Genomic DNA, 7,428 nt, shown 5'->3' with positions numbered 1-7,428 from the left:
TGCTGGTCAGGTCTCAGCTCCTGTGCTGGTCAGGCTTTGTTCCTGTGCTGGTCAGGCCTTGTTCCCATGCTGGTCAGACCTTGTTTCTGTGCTGGTCAGACCTTGTTCTTGTGCTGGTCAGGCCTCAGTTCTTGTGGGCTGGTCAGGCTTTGTTCCAGTGTTGGTCAGCCCTCAGTTCCCACACTGGGCAGGCCTTGTTCCTGTGATGGTCAGACCTTGTTCTCGTGCTGGTCAGGTCTCAGCTCCTGTGCTGGTCAGACCTTGTTCTCATGCTGGTCAGGTCTCAGCTCCTGTGCTGGTCAGGCCTTGTTCTCGTGTTGGTCAGGTCTCACTTCCTGTGCTGGTTAAACCCTGTTCTCGTGCTGATCAGGCCTTGTTCCCATGCTGGTCAGGTCTCAGCTCCTGTGCTGGTCAAGCCTTGTTCTCATGCTGGTCAGGTCTCACTTCCTGTGCTGGTCAGGCCCTGCTTCCTGTGTTGGTCAGGCCTCACTTCCTGTGCTGGTCAGGCCTTGTTCCTGCGCTGGTCAGGCCTTAGTTCTGGGATTCCAAGAGGAGGTCAGCCTTGCAGGAAGCCAGTAGGCCCTTACTTTCCCTGGGCTTGTTGTTCCAGCCTTAGTAGCTAAGACTCGGGAGTCGTAGAATCTTTAAAGCTAAAAGTGGATTTGAGAGGACATTGTTTGTCATTCTGTTAAACTACAATTGAGGTTGAAAAGAGCAGAACAATTATAAGATATGTAAGAATAAGATTTTCAGTAGACAGCTCACAAAATGTCACTGCAGTCTAGCACCATCTTGGAAGGATCAAAGCTTGCTATTTTCAAATTTGCCTTGCAAGTGCATTTGTAGCAGTCGTGTATCATTCTCCAGCAAGACATGACCTAATGCCTAGTACACCATACAGAAAGTCTTAGAATACAAAGATCATTCACCCTATGAACATGGTAGAGCCATTGCAGACATCATTCATTTAGCAATGAGTGTGTGCTGCAGAAACTAGCATGCTCCAGGACTTCTGACTTATTAAGAGAGCTGTTGAGAGATCCTTTTGATACATCTGATTGAATGAAGATGGAAACTGTTTAGCCCTTTTTTTCTGTTTTGCCCAGACCGAGAAAGATAGAGGCGTGCACTGAGGACATAGGCTTTGTAGATTTGCCAGGTTGCTGTTATTCAACACTTTATTACTTATCTTGGACAGAACAGCCACAGTGTTTGCAATGTATTTGTGGATTGCTGCACCAAGCGAATGGATTGCTGGTGATTGTGGGGCTTAAGTTCACAAAGCTATCAAAAATCGCCAGCTTTACATCATCAATGGCTGTGCGGAAACATCCTGTGTCATGACATTTGTTGTCCCAATAAAGGTGGTCAAGCAAAATCTTTACAGACTTAGATGTCCATTTATAAAAATGTAAGTTAGCTTGCTGCGCTGGAAGGTTTGTTTTCAGATGTTTCGTTGCTATAATTAGGTAACAACATTAGTGAGAATCTCCAGTGAAGTGCTGGTGACAAGATGTCTGAAAGCCAACCTTCCAGCTCAATGAGCTAACTTATATACTTATCATCTACCTGATCTACAAACCTTCTCAAAAATGTTCATTTATCCCTGAAGTGTTCCTTGGTCTGGAATGCTAGTGTAGTGGATCTCATAAGTTCCAGTGATACCCTAATCCATCACATTACCCTGAAAGAAGGGATCACACGGTTTGGTCGGTCAGTAGTTTCCAGTTCCTTAAATGAACCATCACTGCTCAGGCAATGAGTGAGATCAATGCCGACAATATATAGTGATCTCTTTTTTCACAGCCTTTCTCTTACAGCTTCTACACTGAGAAGGATCCATCAGTGTGTACCTTCTGCTTTTTAACCACATTGGGATTCAAGATAGATGTGTTCAGTCAAAGCGTGAAGGAAATGACTGGCTTCTTTTCAACATTTTTCATGTTTGATTGTGAGTTGCTGCTGTTTTACAGTAGATGAGAAATGTAGGCACAAGTGTAATGCATACTTTGCAATGTGACAAAATGTGATGATTTAGTCATAGTTCTTTGATTGGTATTGGACACGCCAGCCATAGAACCAGAATTTTACAGCACAACAGGAGGCCATTCAACTTGTGCCTATGCTGGATCTCAGAGAGAGCAATTCATTCAGCCCAAGGCTTGCTTATATATAGTTTCAAATCATTGTCACCAACATTATCAGGAAGATGGCATGTTACTACAGGTTATGAAGCTATCACCTGATATGACTGTGATAGTACTGTCAGCCACTGATGTTTGATGTCCATATTAACTGAAGCTATGAATTTCCTGTTGCACAAATTGAGCTTTAATGTATTATTTTTCTGGCTTTATGACAATGCTGTTTCCTTCAAATCAAAACTTGTTTATGAATTATTAAGCAAAAATTGGTATTCTGCATGATGTTACCAATGTCTACACAACCACCACAGCTCTGACTTTCCTGTTTGGGCAGTCTGCAATTGGTTTTTGATCACCGCTCAATGTAGCAATTGTCTTTTCTAAATCTTGGGTAATAAACAGTTACTTTTTGGGTTTGCACCACCCACACCAGGCTTATTTGACTTACCAGATTGATATCTCAGAATTAATAAAATTGCTTTTTTTAAACCAGAAGTTAAAGATTGTACCTGGAGTCATTGCTTGCTTAATAACTCATCAATGATTCCCAATAATGGCGTGAGGCAGTACTGGTGAATCAAATAGCTGCTCATGGATTTCAGGTGAGTAACATGGATTTCAATTAAGGGCAAGCCAATCATATGTTCAAGTCAAAAGGCAAAATCATAGTACTGTGTGGAACACTGTAGTACTGTATTTGAATCATATGGCATAGAAAGAGAACATTTAACATATCATTCTTGCCATAGCTGTTTGAGGAGCTATTCTATTTCTCCCACTTCACTGACCTAATCCATTGCTCTTCAAATTATTCAAGTATTGTATAAGTACATTCTGTTAAAAAAGTTACAATTTAGCCCTTTTTAAGCAATGTATTCATGCATTGGTTATTGGACACTTGTAATAAAGGGACAATAAAAATCATTCATTGTATTAATCTACATATAAACTGAAAACATCTGATTGACAATAGCAGTATAGATGACGCGTTCATGGAATGCTTTCAAGATAATTTCCCAGAGCAGCACATTCTGAGATAAACCAGAGTGCAGCTTATACTAATCATTGTGTAAATCAAAAGGATTAATTAATGGTCACTGAATAAAGATAGCAGTGACTGTTATATGAGTGAACTTTAAATTCAACTTGAAAGAGAGAGGAGTTAACTTAAGAGTCAGAACTTTAAAACTAAATAAAGATAACTATGTGAGCATGAAAGTTGAGCTATCTGAAGTGAGTTGCTACATCAGACATAGAGAAAATATAATGTACAAACAGTGGCAGACATCCAAGGGGATATATTCTGAATAAGTACAGTATATTGCAACAATTGTATAAAGAACAATTCTAAGGGAGAACATATCATTCATGATTAACTAAAGAAGTTAAGGAAAATATCAAACTTTAGGAAAGACCGTATAATTGCACAAAGATAAGTCGGGTAATTTGATATCATATAAACGAGGACAGTGAATGACTAAAAGATTAATCAGGACAAAGTAATTATCATATGAAAGGAAACTAGCTAGAAATGTAAAAGTGTACAGCAAATGTTTCTGTAACTATATAAAACGGAAAGAGCGTACGTAACTGTAGATCCTTGAGAGAGTGAGAATGGGGAGTTAATGTTAAATAGTAAGGAAATGGCAAATGGAATGAACTAATGTTATACTTTTCTCCATACAGGATAGAAGAAACGTTCCAGAAAAAAAATGTAGATCAGTGAGATGGAAAATGATAGTTTATGTATTTCTATGTGTTAACATAACATATAGCTCAGAGAATCAGGTTCTAATTAAATCAGGTATCTTGAGGTTTATTAACAACACTACTTACACAGCTGCAATATCATGGAATTCTACATATAATCTGGGTTCTGTGCTTTTTCTAATTTTACTGTTCCATACATGCAAATACTGACTGTCTGAGGACACCTACACTTAGTCCATGAACAGAGAAGGTGATTGAAGGTGAGGCAGGTACCAATTGGGGCAGAACATAACATGTTGTGATATTTTGTCTTTATGGTAAGAACCCAGCTGATCTGAAATCTATGCTATAATGCAAGAAAGGAACAGAGGAATTTGGTGAAATTGCAATCACTGTGAAAGTGGTCTTAAGCAAACTGATGGGAGCTGCACAAATAGGAGTTTATGGTGTAGGAGTTGAGTTATTAGCAAAGATATAAAATTGGCTAGCTGGCAGAGATCATGCATAAATTAGTCTTTTTTTGAGTGGCAAAGTATGATGAGTAAGCCCCATTGAAGTCTAAGCTGGAGCATCAGCTTTTTTCAATTTATAACAATGACTTTGAAGAGGAGAGTGAGTGTCCCTCTTGTTGCACAGTGGTAGTGTCACTATCCCAGGACCAAGAGATTGGGGTTCAAGTCCCACCTGATCCAGCAGTGTGTAATAACATCTCTGAACAGGTTGATTAGAAAAATAGGTTAAACTAAAAATAGATGAAGAGAGCAAAAGTATATAGCTAAATATGCAGATAACACAAACTATTGTGAAGACAATATAACATTGATGCAGATCAATATAGATCGGTCAAGTCATTAGGCAGACATCTGGCAGATGGAGATTAGAGTGGTGCTGGAAAAGCACAGCAAGTCAGGCAGCATCCAAGGAGCAGGAAAATCGAAGTTTCAGGCAAAAGCATTTCATCAGAAATGAGGCCTCATTCCTGATGAAGGGCTTTTGCCTGAAACATCAATTTTCCTGCTCCTCGGATGCTGCCTGACCTACTGTGCTTTTCCAGCACCACTCTAATCTAGACTCTAATCTCCAGCATCTGCAGTCCTCACTTTCCCGAGTTGATTTTAACCTTACTGCGAATCCTCTTGCAAGGATGCCTACCTTAAAGAAGTTCTCCTCTGCTGGTCTCATTCCTGATGAAAGGTTTTTGCCTAAAACGTCTATTTTCTTGCTCCTCCAATGCTACCTGACCTGCTGTGCTTTTCCAGCACCAATCTAATTTAGACTCTGATCTTCAGCATCTGCAATCCTCACTTTTGACTATCTGGCAGATGGAGTATAATTTGAGAATAGGTGAAAGTGAGGACTGCAGATGCTGGAGATTAGAGTTGAGAGTGTGGTGCTGGAAAACCACAACAGGTCAGGCAGCATCCGAGAGCATGGTTGCATTCCTGATGAAGACCTTTTGCCTAAAATGTCGATTCTCCCACTCCTTAGATGTCAGCTGACCTTCTGTGCTTTTCTAGCATCACACTCTTCACTATAATGTGAGACTGTGCACTTTGGGAGGAAGAACAGAATATTGCTCAAAGCATTATTTAAACAGAAAAGAACTGCTGCATTTCAATGAGCAGAGATCTAAGTGTTCTTGTGCATTAGTCAAAAAAGCCAGTGTGCAGGCATGGAATGTAATTAAAAAGAATAATGAAATACTATCTTTTATTACAAGAGGAATTGAACATAAATGTTAAGGTTCTATGTTTCCATTATACAGGGCAATGGTAAGTCACGTCTTGAAAATTGTGTGCAGTTTTTTTTTATTTATGGAGGAATAAATGTGTGTAGGAGGTGGCTCAGAGGATGTCTATTAGATTGATACTGGCAATGAGTGGTTTGCCTTATGAAGAAAGGTTGATAGACTGGACCTGTTTCCACTGGAGTGTGGGGTCTATAAGGTTCTGACAAGTCTTAACAAGGTGGATGTGGAAAGGATATTTTCCCTTCTGCGATCGTCCAGAAATAGTAGTCATGTCTATTAGGGATTGGCCTTTTCGGACCAATATGAGGATTTTTTTTCTTTCAGACGGTTGGGTGACTTTGGAATTCTTTGCCTCAGAAGATGGTAAAGAGAGACCCTTGAATATTTTGATTGCAGAGGTAGGGAGATTCTTGTTTGACAAGAGATTCAAAGGTTATCAGGGATAGATGAAGTGTAAAATTCAAAACAAACAGATCAGTGATGATCTTATTGAATATCAGAGCAGGTTTGAGGATCTGAATGGTCTATTGGTTCCAATGGACCTCTGTTGGTGTCACACTTTCAATTCTCCATAAGTATGAGCTGGTACAGAATTCTGCTGTATATTCTACTGGAAGTTCCCCTGCAGGTGGCCTAAGACAGAGATTTTGCATGACAACAAGATGGTGCTTGTTGAAATTGCTAACAACGGTCATTTAAACTTACCACCCTGCTGTCAAGCCAATATTTCCGTCCTAGGCCTGCTGAAGAGATCCAGCAAAGCTCAAAGTGAGCTCAAGGATTGGCATGTCATTTCCTCTTTGGTACTTTACGGACTTCAGGATTCAACAGTGAGTTCAACACCTTCAGAACCTGAACACTGCCTCTATTTTCATTACAATCCTTTTCAACCCCTCTCCCATGTCTTGGTCTTGCTGACATGATTTTACTCTCAGCAAAAGCAACTTATTTTCAACTACTCACACTGATCATTAGCATCTTTTTGTAGAACTATCATTAGTGCTGCCTTTGTCTTCTGCTCCCTCACCCTCCCCATTCATTCCGCTTGAATCCAGAGAAAGTATATTCCTGTCAGGGTGAAAGGGAAGACTGGTAGGTATAGGGAATGCTGGATGACTAAAGAAATTGAGGGTTTGGTTAAGAAAAAGAAGGAGGCATATGTCAGGTATAGAAAGGATAGATCGAGTGAATCCTTAGAAGAGTATAAAGGAAGTAGGACTATAGTTAAGAGGGAAATCAGGAGGGCAAAAAGGGGACATGAGATAGAGTTGGCAAATAGAATTTAGGAGAATCCAAAGGGTTTGTACAAATATTAAGGACAAAAGGGTAACTAAGGAGAGAATAGGGCCCCTCAAAGATCAGCAAGGCAGCCTTTGTGTGGAGCCACAGAAAATAAGGGAGATACTAAATGAATATTTTGCATCAGTATTTACTGTGGAAAAGGATATGGAAGATACAGACTGTAGGGAAATAGATGGTGACATCGTGCAAAACATCCAGATTACAGAGGAGGAAGTGTTGGAAGTCTTGAAATGGTTAAAGGTAGACAAATCCCCAGGACCTGATCAGGTGTACCCGAGAACTCTGTGGGAAGCTAGAGAACTGATTATTGGGCCTCTTGCTGAGATATTTGTATCATCGATAGTCACAGGTGAGGTGCCGGAAGATTGGAGATTGGCAAACGTGGTGCCACTGTTTAAGAAGGGCGGTAAAGACAAGCCAGGGAACTATAGACCAGTGAGTCTGACCTCAGTGGTGGGCACGTTGTTGGAGGGAATCCTGAGGGACAGGATGTACATGTATTTGGAAAGGCAAGGACTGATT

Source organism: Chiloscyllium plagiosum, chromosome 4 (assembly GCF_004010195.1).
Source record: "Chiloscyllium plagiosum isolate BGI_BamShark_2017 chromosome 4, ASM401019v2, whole genome shotgun sequence".
NCBI classification, from domain to species: Eukaryota; Metazoa; Chordata; class Chondrichthyes; order Orectolobiformes; family Hemiscylliidae; genus Chiloscyllium; species Chiloscyllium plagiosum.
The sequence above is the reverse complement of the archived record's forward strand: the minus strand, read 5'-3'. Positions refer to the sequence as shown.